Below are 13,048 nucleotides of genomic sequence, written 5' to 3' on the forward strand. Positions count from 1 at the left end.
CCTGTGTAGTAGAAACGCTTCCTTTTTCTTCCTTTATTCCTCTTTTTTAAAGACTCCTCCTCAGCCCCCACACGTGCGCACCTGTGCTAGCGCACGCAGACACACGGGCCTGCCTCCTCCGGCACCTGACCTTGACCCGCCCCCGTCCACCTGGGCACCTCGGGAGCCACCCGTGGGGACCGTGCACCCCTGAGTCCCGGCACAGCTGCCTGGTCCTGAGATGTCATGTGACCCCGGCCAGACCACGGAGAGCCTTCCTGGGAGCTTGATGTCGGGAATCAGCCGCGGACTCAGGAGCTATGGGCGACACCCATTCTCTCCCAGGTGTCCTGGAAATCACGAATGGCAACTTGGCATGAGAGACTGTGACACACCCTCAGCTGCAGCGAGGTCGGGGGTGGAGGAGACACTGAGCCCCCGGCCCCGGCCCCGGCCGCAGTTTGGCCCTGTTCCAGATGTCAAAGGACACACAAATCTCCTCCCACAAATCCTTGTTTAACGCAGTCAGACTTCTCTCCCTTCTGTGCAGTGGGACCCTCACTAGAACCACAAAAGGGGACCCACCAGCGTGGTCAGTGAATATTTCCACCTAACGGGATCGGGGTGACTTCTATTTCTGCTTCGTCCCCTCGCAGGAAGGCCTTCTTGAAGTTTTCATTTGCCGCATTCTCCCAGTTTCAGGAGAATAAGAGAAGAATAAAATCGGAAGAACGAACGTCGTTTCTAAGGAAAAATAAAAGAGAGAGAGGAGCAGAGATTCCAAAGCTGTTGGGAAAATTAGCTGTGTAGTTTATACCTTATAACACTCATTATTTTTATCATAATTATTTTCCTTCAAGTCACCAGCCAACACAATTAGTGTTACACGGGACAGATAGCATTTACCTGGGAATATATAATTGAACAATTGCTTAGCATGTTTTCAAGCTTGAGGAGCCGTCTATGCTAAACAGGGGTTGTTACATAATAAGACCTTTACGGACAGAAGCAAGAAGCTGGTGCTGTACGACCAAGCAACTTGAAAGAACATTCTGGAAAGTCTGCTGCTGAAAGAACAGTTCTGCAGCCAAACCTACTTCCGCTTCTTTTAGCGCTTGTGTACGTTTTCCAGGAGTCGGCTTGGCCCCAGGACGCAGCGGCCGCCTCCTCCGGGGAGCTCTCCAGGAGAGCCTGGTCTCCACGGAAGGGCACACTTGCCGTGTGAACTCGAAACGCAACCGGCTTACCTTCTCTTTGTCAGGTGTGTGTGCGTGTGGGAGAAGCGTGGTGCTCTGTGGATTCAGAGGTAAGAGTGCCATCTACTGAATTAAAGACTTCATTTCCGGCAGCCCCGGAGCCAATCCCGAGAGCCTGCTCCCCGGGAGCCCCAGCTGGGAGGACGCAGGGGTGTGTGGCCGAGGGCGGAGGACAGATGCAGGGCAGCCCGAGGCGAGGGCGAAGGCCAGCCACCCGGCGCGTGCAGCAGGAAGGAGCGCTCTCGAGCACAGAGTGCCGTTTGCCGGTTCCAAAGACGACTGCCGTGGCTGATCTGAGAAGATGTACAGACCCAGAGTCGCCGAGGGTCCCCTGGGAGAGGCCTGTGTGCAGCGGGGCGTGGGGAGCGCTTTTATGGGCTCGTGTGTCCAGGACAGGACGGGCGTGGAGGGACGCACACGGTTCAGAAGGGAGGGGGACGTCTTCGCAGCAATCGGGCCACGGGTCCGGCCGGGTGGTGCTCGCCTGGGACCGGGCAGGACCACACCCACGACGGGGGTTCCGGCTCCGCCCAGGGCGAGTGTGTGCGGCTGTGGGGCGGGCGGCGCGGGGTAACCACCTTCCCTCACTGTCGCCGTGAGCTTGTGTCACCGGTGATGAGAGCATGCCGTTCCCCTGCCCCGCATCACGATGGCGGGGCTGAATTTGCTAAAGTTTCAAAGAGCCTTGAAGACGCTGAGTGTTGTTACCGTAACTGCTACATAAAGTTCCCGGAGGAGCATCAGCGAAGCCTCGACTCGGTTTATTTCACTTTCATTTCTGTTGTGGAACGACTCACCTTCCTACTCGTGTCCGTACAGCTACCTAAAACTTTAACCAGAAGGGCCCCGGGCGCACACCACGGGCCAAGGCCCGTGTGGCACTCTTGCGGGACTTCGGACTGCTGTCCGCGGTATGTCCACACCCGGAGGGGCCTGGAGGGTCGCAGAGGGAACACAACCACCTGTTCTAAACTGCTTTGGTTTTCTGGGGAGTTAGGGTTGAGTTAATAGGATAGAGAAAGTTGGACCGAAATTGGACATGTGATAGTGGAGGGATAGCCCAAAATCCCAAGTGGAAAACCCCTGCTCTGGGATCTGTTCAGAAGACTTGGAGGCCCAGTGCTCACCTGTCCTGGGGAGGGCGACTGCACAGAGCCTCCCCTGCTCACGGTTTGCGGTGTTTCCTTCCCAGGTAAAGCCCTAGGAGGGAGGCGTTCCCTCCTGCTTCCCTCGGTCGTTAGAGGCTGCATGAACACCGATCAAGGTGGCTGAGGGTGTCTGCAGCCTTCCCCCCCCCCCGCCAGTACAGGGTCCCCGGGGGTCGTGGGAGACAGACAGAACTGCCCTGCTGTATGGCCGTCAAGTCACTTATAAGCACCTCCTAATTCCAGAGGCGGCTCCCTTGTTCATTCATACACTCACTCAACATGTGATTGGTGAGTTGCCAGTCAGACAGTGGGTAGTACCCAGACCATGTGAGGAGCCCTGGTCCTACCAGAGCTGGCATTACGGCTGAGACACAGACCCTTTAGGACTGGTAAGAAATTAATTAATGTCATTAATTAATGACAAGTACAGCAACTTTCCATAAAAGAGAAGGATGGGGTATTTTGAAAGCATAAACCAGGATAACATGGCCTGGCGTGGGGTTGGGAAATCTTCCTGGAGGCAAGCCGCACGTTATGGGGAAGGATGTGTGGTTCCAGGCAGAGGGGGCAGTTTGTGCAAAGGCCCTGAGGTCATAAGGGAAACATGTGCTCAAGAACCCACAGAGCTGCGAGTGTACCCGCCCAGACAGAAGGCATGAGGCGAGGCTGGGGTGGAGCCAGGGGCAGGTAAGTAAGAGCCCTACCGTTCAGGGTAAAGATGGTTCGTCCAACCAGCAAGGTTGTCAGGACGAGCTTTTAAAGCGGACTCACGGGGTCAAACGCGCGTCCGGAGGGCCGCAGGCACGGCGTAAGAGGAGTAAGGACACTGCGGAAGGGGCTTGGTGTTTTGCGGCTGCACAGAAGCACTGGGGCACCTTACACGGGTGAACTGGCCGGGGCTGCTCCACACCTAGAAGAGAACTGAGCTCGGGAGGGGACGCAGGAGGCGCAGGGGCGGGAGGCTTCTCCCTCTGCAGCTCTTTCCGAAAGTCGCATTTCTTCCCCAGGGACACAGGCAGCCCTGGCCTTGTGCGCAGCCGGGCGACACCCAGGTCCCTGCGGGGAGTGAGCGTGCAAACCGCGTCGTCCGCCACTGCCCTCCCACGCACGAGTGTGTTTGGGATCGAAGCAGCTCATCTATCTGGGGTCAGAAAAGACACCGTGCCCGACACTACGTCCCCCGCACCCAGGCTGCTGTGCCGGGCCCCCCTGCCTCCTTTCCCTCGGCTGCCTGGGGTGCCCCAAGACGCGGGGCCGCCACAGTGGGCCGCCTCCAGTCTCTGGGGGAGCGCATGCGCGTGCACCGGGCCTGGGAGCATGCGCGAGCGCGTGTGGGAGCGTGCGTGCACGTGCATGGGAGCGTGGGCGTGTTGTGCGCGCACGCCCGTGGACGTGGGGGTCTCCAGCCTCCAGCTCTGCGGGGGCTCCCCGCTCACTGCACCAGCTGGTGGCGCCGGGGCTCGGGGACCGACCCCTGCGCTGGCTCGCTCGCTTCCCCGCCCCGCGGAGCCTGGGCCGGGCAGCACGTACTGGGCCGCGACTAGATTCCTCTAGACGCGTTGCCGGGTCAGAGACGGGCTCTTTGACGTTGGTACTTTGTTGACGGGATGTCTGTCCACCCGGAAGACTTTGGGTTGTTCCCGGTTCCAGTATCAGATGTGGCCATCTTTTCGCCTGAACTTCTTGGGGTGCGTATCTCGCCAAGAAACCCTCATTCAGACGTACTAAAATAAGCTTTATGTTTTCTCCATCTAATTCCGTGTGTCTTTGCGGTACGTGTAGAGTTTAATCGAGGTGTGATGTTGCTTTTCTTTTCAGAGGGAGGCGGCGTAAGTGCTCCCCGCTTCTGCTGGTGACTGTAACCCGCCTTTGTTTGCTGGTGTTTGGGCCGATTTACACGCTCTTGGACTCAGCAAACACTTAGGGACCCCACCCAGGCCCTGCAGCTGGGGACCTGGTGGCGGAGTCCCTGCCCTCCAGGAGCCTGAGGTCTGTTCCGAGGACAAAAGGACAAAATGAAGATGTCATCAGACGGGTGGAGACCCGTGCTAAGAGCCGAGGGAAACCCCGTATCACAGAGAAGGGAGCGGGTGCTTTGACGTCTCAGCGGGGCGTCGAGCTGGCACTGGGGTTAGCGACCGCTGACCGCCGAGCACCCCTCCTCCCTGTGCAGTCCCCCACTCCTTCCCGGTCCCTTTGTCCCGAAGCCGACGTGCCTCTGCAAGGCCCCACCACGTCTGTGCTCCTCAGGGCCAGGGGTCCAGCTCTGGGGAACCTCCTCCTTGCTGCTTTGTGCTGGGAGTTTACTCGTGTCCCCTGGTTTCCCAAGCGGGGTGTGTGTGTGTGATTCAATGCTTTCCATCAGGATTACTTCCGGCCCCATCCCCTCTACCCCACGGGCCTGCATGTTCCTGAGGACGGGGATGCAGCCCGGCAAGGTGGATTTTAGGCATCACAGAGGGTAGGTCAGAAGTTTAACCCCCCTCCCCTACCCCTCCGAAGTGTGTGTCTCCCGGAGGAAAGGCAGCTGGATGTGAGGAGGGAGTTAAACGGTGACTTCAGAACCCATATGCTTTTTAAGGCTTTATTTGTATGCATCTGTCTGTCCGTCCGTCCCTCCGTCCCTCCATCCAGCCAACAAGCGAGCACGTCAACCACGGTGAGCTCAACCTAATGGGCCAGCCGGAGATGCAAATTGCAGCTACTGTAAGGCCGTGAAGTGCTCCACTGAGGTGTCCACAGGCATGCGGGAACCCCTGGAGGGCCTCTCAGAACAGACCAGGGCTTGGAGAAGCTTCCGGAAGCTTCCAGGAGCACTCAGGGCTGGCTGGGGTCTCTGCTCTTTGGGTGTCTGGCATTTGAGTGACCAGAGTTCCCGCATGAGCACATCCTGTGACATCGCTGGTTCCCTGGTGCCCCGGCCACCGTCTGAGGCTCGGCGCTGGGCTGGTGCAGATGGTCCTGCCCGTGGACGGAGGCCGCCAGCACCTGTGCTCCGGCCGCGTCAGGGCCCGAGTTCTCTGTAAGCTAGACGGTGGCAGAGGACTCGTGGTAAAGCCACGAGTGGGTTTTGCTTTGTTTTTTTTTTTTAATTTTTTTTAACGTTTATTTATTTTTGGGACAGAGAGAGACAGAGCATGAACGGGGGAGGGGCAGAGAGAGAGGGAGACACAGAATCGGAAACAGGCTCCAGGCTCCGAGCCATCGGCCCGGAGCCCGACGCGGGGCTCGAACCCACGGACCGCGAGATCGTGACCTGGCTGAAGTCGGACGCTCAACCGACTGCGCCACCCAGGCGCCCCTTGCTTTTCTTGTTTCTTGTGTGAGGGGGAAGCTTTGCCCTCCTTCCGTCTCCCCAGCCCCCTTGGGAGGCGTCTTGAAGGCCCCTGTGGCTGTTTGAGTACAAGGGAAGCAACGGCAGGAAAAGAAGACCAGGCCTTCCCCCCTCTGTTGCCGGTCCCGCACCTCACCCCTCCCTCACCATCCCGGCACGCTCCCGGTGGGGGGAGCAGAAAACCCCGGGTGCCCGCCGGGACCCTGGCCGTGTCTCTCCACTCACCCCAGGACGCCCTGGTCAGGATTTGGGGGTGGTGCTGACAGAGCACGCTCACGGGAGCCAGGGGAGCCTGGCGATTGGATGAGACCCGTGACGGTGCAGATGTCACAGCGGCGTGGCCTGTGGCCTGCCCGGTGCACCAGCCCCTCGGGTCCCAGCTCCCCGGGGCCCGCGAGAGGCCAGCGGCCACACCCGGCCCCCCCGGCCCCACCCGTGCGCCCTCAGCCTCGGTGAGGCTCTCGCTGCCCTCGGCGACGCCTGGGGCGTTCGGTCTCCCGCCTGGGGCAGGTCCACAGCCCGGCCAGGGCGCATGGCCCGGGAATGGCTCTGGAAGAAGGAACTACGCGTCCATAGCTTCCCTGTCAGCACAGGATCCCCGAGTCAGGGCGCCCGACTTCAAGCACGGGCTGAGAAATTATAGAACTGTAAATGTGAGTTTTCACATGTCTTAGAAGCTTTTTAATGTTTATTTTTGAGAGAGAGAGAGAGAGAGAGAGAGAGCGCGCACAAGCAGGGGAGGGGCAGAGAGAGAGGGAAACCCAGAATCCGAAGCAGGCTCCAGGCTCCAAGCTGTCAGCACAGAGCCTGATGCGGGGCTCGAACTCGGACCGTGAGATCATGACCTGAGCCGAAGTCGGACGTTCAACCGATGGAGACCCCCAGGCAACCCTTCCCTCCGTGTCTTAAACGTTTGAGGAGAGTTGACAAGATATGAAGGGCCAGGGCCTGCAGCCAAGAGAATCCTTTCTGTGAGAGCCGGGCCTCCAGGCACGCAGACACGGGACCCAGGCCCAGGCCCAGGGGTGGGGACACCGAGGCAGAGGGGAGGCCCCTGCTGAGTGGCTCTGGACTGCGCATGCTGGCGTGCGGTGGCCACGGGGGAGAACACAGAAGTCAGATTCTGCAACGTCAGATTCCCAGGCATAGCCAGGGCCCCTCCGCGAAAGGCAGCTTCCTCTGCGGGCCGCAGGCTGAGGCCACCATCACTGGAGTGCCTTTGGGGCATCGGGACCCGGTTCACGGCCCAGCTGCTGCGGCTGCGCCTGCCCCTTCGCGCCACTTTTGGGGGTTGCCCGAGTGGATCCTGTGGCTCGGTGTTGGAACACGTCAGCCCAACAGGGGGATGGTGGTCCTCAGACCTCAGCCACCGGCCGGTGAATTTCCAGGCCTGGCCGGTTCCCCCATCAGCCGGAGGGTCCGGGCTGCAGTGCGCCCGTGCTGGGTGGTGCATCTGTGCACGCCGGCCGCCTCGGGAAACGCTCCCGGCTGATTGGATTACACACAGGACTGTCGGCTCACGGTTCCGGAAGCCGGAAGTCTAAAACCAGGTGTGGGCAGGGCTGGTCCCGGTGAGGCGTCCCTCCTTGGCGTGGAGGCACCCCTTTCTCCCTGTGCCGTCACATGGGCGTCCCTATCTGTCTCACCTCCTCTTCTTGTGAGGACAGGAGCCCTGCGGGATTATGGCCTATCCCAACGAGTTCACTTCTTTAACAGGTCCTGTCTCCAAACACCATCACATTCGGAGTCCTGGGGGGCTTTGACATAGGAATTTGGGGGACACAGCTGAGCCCACAGCCCCTGGGAGGCCGCCATGGCGTAGAGGGCAGCAAAGTGACGTGAGACAAGCTGTAATTTTATCATCCGTTAGCAGCAGTATGTGACAGATCCTAAGTCACTCCTCCAGGTAAGGCATCTGAATAAGCAATAGAGATAATTTTTTGCATCACCAAACTCTCATTACATTTTCTTTGATGTTTTATTGCGAAGTTCTTTTTTGCACGGTGATATTCTGATTTAAGGACAGTGAGCGATGTTGCAGCCAAGGAGCTATCCAAGCTGTGATAAACAGGGGGGCTAATAGTTTCCTTCCCAAATTATTTAGGTGATAACTGATGTGTGCATTTTATAGGTCACTGAATCTTCCCCCACGTGAAGGCTTGCGAGGAAATAGGGTTTTGAAGTATTTGAAATGGTCAAACTTTCATCCTTGGTAAAATATGAGGGTCATTTCAAACTTTCCAGAAGCAAATACGTGCTCCTGTCTTTGATTCAGTGGCTCAGTAGCCTATAAAAATATGCAAATCAGTTATGAGCCAAATAATTTGGTAAGTACATTATTAACTAATAAAACATCTTTCCTCCTGATAATCTACCTACTGTCTGGAACAACTTATCACCGAGAAGCAAAATAAATGCTCAGTGTTGCAAAAAGAGATAAAAATCGTGGAGACATGTGCACAAAACTATCTAGGAAAATGTCGGCTGTGTGGAAGATTAAGTAGAATGAAACGCAAATATTGGAAAGAACATACGTCCGCGTATAACAAGTCTCTGCAGCCGACCGGCTTCTCCGCTGACGTTCATTGGGGAGTTGGCTGGTGAGCGTAATTAGCTCATCTTTAGAAACTCGTCGCCAGTCAGCTTGCAAACAAAAATGTACATCCTGCTGGTGGAGAGTTACCTCGTTTCGGGGGAGGGAAGTCCGAACACTGAACATTCTTGGAGTCTCATTTTCTCCTGAAATGTGGAGAATGTGCGGCCACGAATGTGCGGACAGCTAGCTGCCGCGTGGGCCTGGGCCTCAGGGCTGGGCGGGAAGGGTCTTCCTGCAGGGTCGGGGTGGGCCCTTTCCCAAGCTCTGGGGCAGCTGGGCTCTGAGGGGAGCCCCCCACCCAGGAAAAGGGCAGAGGCAGGAGGCAGAGGGTCTCTGCTCAGTGGTCCTGCCTCAGTTTGCACTTACAGAGATTCCCAGGTGGGATTTGCACCAACAAGTGACTTAACTTCTCTTAGAGGGAAACAAGAGAGTCATATTAAAGATGCTTGGGGGCATTTTGATGTGACATACGACGTGTCCTATTTTCTATATACAACATTCATTACCGTTAAATGTTGCTGATTGCTAATTGATTTTCCCCCTAAATTATTATTTCTGAAGGGGGAGGAAGTCCCCAGAGCTCCCATCCCCACAGGATTTCCCCCACCGGTCGCCACGGCCATACTATCCTGGAACCACCTCAACAGCATCCGTCCAGCCCCGCAGCCCCGCAGTGTCTCTAATCCCTCCCCCAGCTGGCGGCTAGAGTGAGTTTTTAAAGTCGTATTTCTAGAGATACCGTGTGCGTACGATGAAACCCCCCTCTCCTAAGTGCACAGTCTGACGAGTTTTGACAAATGCATGCGGCCACATAACAACCAACACAAGAAAGACTGAGGCCGTTTCCACCAGCCCCCCCTGCCTCCTGCCCCTTTACCGTCAATCCGCTCCCCTGCCCCCTGACAGCCACTGACCTATTTCTGTCGCTCGACGTTTGCCTTTTCTGGAATTCTGCATACGGCTTGCAGTGTTCTCGTGCCTGACTTCTTTGTACAGAGCACATGCCGCTGAGACTCACCCATGTGGTGGAGTGTGTCAGGACTTTATTCCTTTGTATTACCGAGCGGTATTCCATTGTGTAAATTTGTCACGATTTGTTTCTCCATTCACCGGATGATGGACATTTGGGCTGTTTCCAGTGTTTAGCTATTAGGCATAAAGCTGCTGTAAATACCCGTGTTCAGGTCTTTGTGTGGACATGTTTTCATTTCCCTTAGGTGATGACTCAGGAGGGAGGCTCCTGACTCATAGGGTACGTGTGTGTTTCACTTCACGAGAAGCCACCAGACTGTGTTCCCAAGTCGCTGTAGCCGTTGCCTTCCCCCCAACAAGGAGTGGAGGTCCTGACGGCTTCCCGGTGTCACCAGCATCTGGCATGATTAGACTTTTACCTTCTTGGACGTCCCAGAAGCGATCTTTGTTTCCACTTCCCCGATGAGTAACGAGCGGAGCTTCCCCGCGTTAACCACACGCACAGCTCTCGTGTTCTTTCCGTTGTAGGTTCTCAGTTTTTGGTTACGGAATTACCGAATTAGGTATAAGAATTCTTTATATTTTTGAGGGGGGCATAATCTTTAAATGCTTTGTAGATATTGTCTCCCACCCCGAGGTTTTTTTTTTTTTTTTTTCTTTTCATTTTTCCTAGAAGTATCTTTGGAAGGACAAATTCTTTACCTTTTAATGAAGTCCACTTGATGTGATGGCGTTTCATCAGGCTTTGGACACCCTCTCGAAGCATCCTGAGTAGCTCAGGGTCGTAAAGATTTGGACCTAAAATACACTAGAGATGATGTGTGGTTTTAGCCGTTAACGTCTAGGTCTGTGTTCTGAGTTTATTTTCGTGTATCGCGTGAAGCAAGGATTCAGTTCCATTTTGTTTTGTGTTTGTATACGGACATCTGACTGTTCTGGAAGCATTCGTTGAAAAGAATACCCTTTCTGCGTTGAATTGCCTTGGTGTCTTTGTTGAAAACCAGTTGGCTGTGTATGTGTCGAGCCCACCTCTGGATTCCTGGATGGAGTCCATTGGTTTTCACGCCAACACCACACTTTCTCGATCACTGTAACTTCATAGAAATCTCGAATAAAGTAGAGGTCCTGTATTTCTGTTCTTTCTCAGGACTGAGTTAGATGTTGTGAGTCCATCACATTTCCACACGAGGTGTTTGATCATTTTGTGAGGTTTACTCTCAAGTATTTCTTGGACGTCATGCTATTGCAAACAGTACTTTTTGTGTGTCAGATGTCTAATTAATTGTAGCTTGCATATAAAAACACAATAGGTTTTTATACACTGCCTCTGCCTGGTGACCTTTGTGTCAGTTGTCTGTTCATCGCACGTGAATGTTTCTAGCAGCTTCATTCATTATTGCCAAAAACTCAGAAGCAACCGCGTTGACCTTTAGTAGGTGAGTAGAGGAGGGAAAGGTGGCATGTGTATACAGGCGACCGTCATTTACTGCGATAGCATAGATGTGGGCATGTACACTCACATGTAACTATATTATGACAACAATAAACAGAAATGGGCTATCAAGACAGTGAAGGAAGCCAGCCTGGAAAGGCTCCGTACTGTACGATTCCAACTCTATGACATTCTGGAAAAGACACAACTAAGGGAAGATCAGTGGTGGTTCAGGGTTTGCAGGGAGGAAGTGAAGAACCGGTGGGGCGCAGAGCATTTTTAGGGTGACAAGACTATTCCGTGTGAGCCGTCACGGTGGATCCGCGCCATTACGCGTTCGTTGCATGCGCAGAATCTGCAACACCCGCAGTGAACTTTGTGGACTTTTAGTTAATAATCTATCACTGTCTGTTCATCAGTTGTGACGAACGTACCACACCCGGGCGAGAGACTCAGAAAATGTGCGCACGGGGGAGATGGGACACGGCAACTGTGTGCTTTCTATACAATTATTCTGCAAACTTAAAACTGCTCTAAAATTAAATTAATTAAAGTAAAAATTATGCGTTCTTGCAGTTATTGGCTTCGAGGGCCATTACATTAATTCCCCTAACCAACCAGGATAAAACCTCCAAGCTTCCCTCCCTGGCTTTAACGTTATGACATCTGCTGGCATCTAGTACTCACTCGGCAACCACTTACGGAGAGCCGGATGCCGGAGATGCCTCAGGATACAGGGGGACAAGGTGCCTGTCCCCGTGGAGGACACTTTGTGGGAAGACAGATACGTAGACCCGACATTAGAATGATGTCAGACAGTGGTAATCAGGGAGAAGGAAGTTAAAAATAAAAGTGTGGTAGTGTAGTAGAGTGATGGGGTGGGGAGGGGGTCCGGGGGCCTCTCTGGGAAGCCGGTTTTTGAACTGAGCCACGAATGTGGACAAGGAAGCTGTGTGGGGAAAGGCACCAGGCAGGGCAGACAGCAAACTTATGGCCCTCGTGAGCGAGGCTTTAAAACAACAGCCAGTGTGGCAGGGCCAGGGGCAGGAGGTGGAGACGGACGGGCCGGCACCAGGTCCCAGAAATGCTCCCTTCTTTTTGTTCAGGGAAGCTTCTAGAAGATAAGTCTTAGTAGCTCATTTTGTGGATTGGTTCACATTTTCTCCATATGTGATCAAGTCATCTAGAAGACATTTTTCTTTTTTTCCAATCTGTATGTTTTTCACCCTTTCTTTTAAATTTTTTTTTTAATTTTTATTTATTTCTGAGACAGAGACAGAGCACAAGTGGGGGAGGGGCAGAAAGAGAAGGAGACACAGGATCCGAAGCAGGCTCCAGGCTCCGAGCCATCAGCACAGAGCCCGACGCGGGGCTCGAACTCATCAACCGTGAGATCATGACCTGAGCCGAAGTCGACGCTCAACCGACTGAGCCACCCAGGCGCCCCTTCCCCCTTTCTATCCCTAGAATTTTTGCTGAGAGTTTTTGTCATAAAGGGGGATCAGGCTTTGTCAAGTGCCTTTTCTGCATCCACTGATACGATCATATGATTTTGGTTTTGCTATTTTAATCTGATATGATTTTGAAATGTGAAACCATTAGCGTTCTTGGGCTGTATCCCACTTGGTCATGAAACAGTATCTTCTTTTATGAATTGCTGGGTTTGATTCACTAACATTTGCATAAGGAATTTGACGACTAGACTTACAGTCTTTAGTTTTGTGGTAAGGTCCCTGCCTGCTTCTCTTACGAGTCCACTCCCGGCCCTGTGAGTATATTCAGGAGTTTCTGTGGGGCCAGAGTCTGACAGCATCCCCGGAGAAACCATCCGAACTGGAGCTCTCTCCGGGGAAGGTCTTAGAGTGGGAGCCACCGTAACAGACACAGGGCCTCTGTCTTCAGTGCAGTCTGGTGGTTTTGGTCACGCGAGGCCTTTGCCGATTTCACCTGAGTTGCGGGAGGTGTTGGCACGAAGCTGTTCGCAAACGCCCTCGCTCTCCTTGCAACGTTTGTAGACTCTGCACGTGTGGCCTGTCCCTCAGAGTCTGGGCGCGGGGAAGCTGAGTGAAGCCTGGGCCTGTGGCTCTGGTGCAGTGTCCCGGCCTCCCCCTGGAATGCCTCCTGGGGCCACGCTTTCCATTTCCCAGTGTCTGCAGGTCACAAGTAGCTTTTCCTTCGGGAAACTGCCCAGGACCCCCACACTTCCCTCTGGGGGCTAGACCTGCAGGTGGAAGTCACAGGTAGAGGGAGGCCTGTAAAGTCTCCCGCTCTGAGCAGTGTTCCCCGAGTGAGCAGTGGAGAGGCACGGAGGAGGCAGACACTGACTGGGAC

The 13,048-nt window shown here is 54.6% G+C and overlaps 1 long non-coding RNA gene across 1 annotated transcript in view; it reads left to right on the forward strand.

Annotated features, from left to right (window-relative positions):
• The first annotated feature begins 3,918 nt into the window (after positions 1–3,918).
• The window catches only part of LOC113603655 (uncharacterized), a 29,297-nt gene continuing 20,167 nt past the window's right edge, over positions 3,919–13,048 (forward strand). Inside the window, exons 1-2 of the long non-coding RNA XR_008290123.1 lie at positions 3,919–4,844; positions 7,434–7,623. This is a non-coding gene — a long non-coding RNA (uncharacterized LOC113603655). The remainder of the gene's footprint in view (positions 4,845–7,433; positions 7,624–13,048) is intronic.

Source organism: Acinonyx jubatus, chromosome A1 (genome assembly GCF_027475565.1).
Source record: "Acinonyx jubatus isolate Ajub_Pintada_27869175 chromosome A1, VMU_Ajub_asm_v1.0, whole genome shotgun sequence".
NCBI classification, from domain to species: Eukaryota; Metazoa; Chordata; class Mammalia; order Carnivora; family Felidae; genus Acinonyx; species Acinonyx jubatus.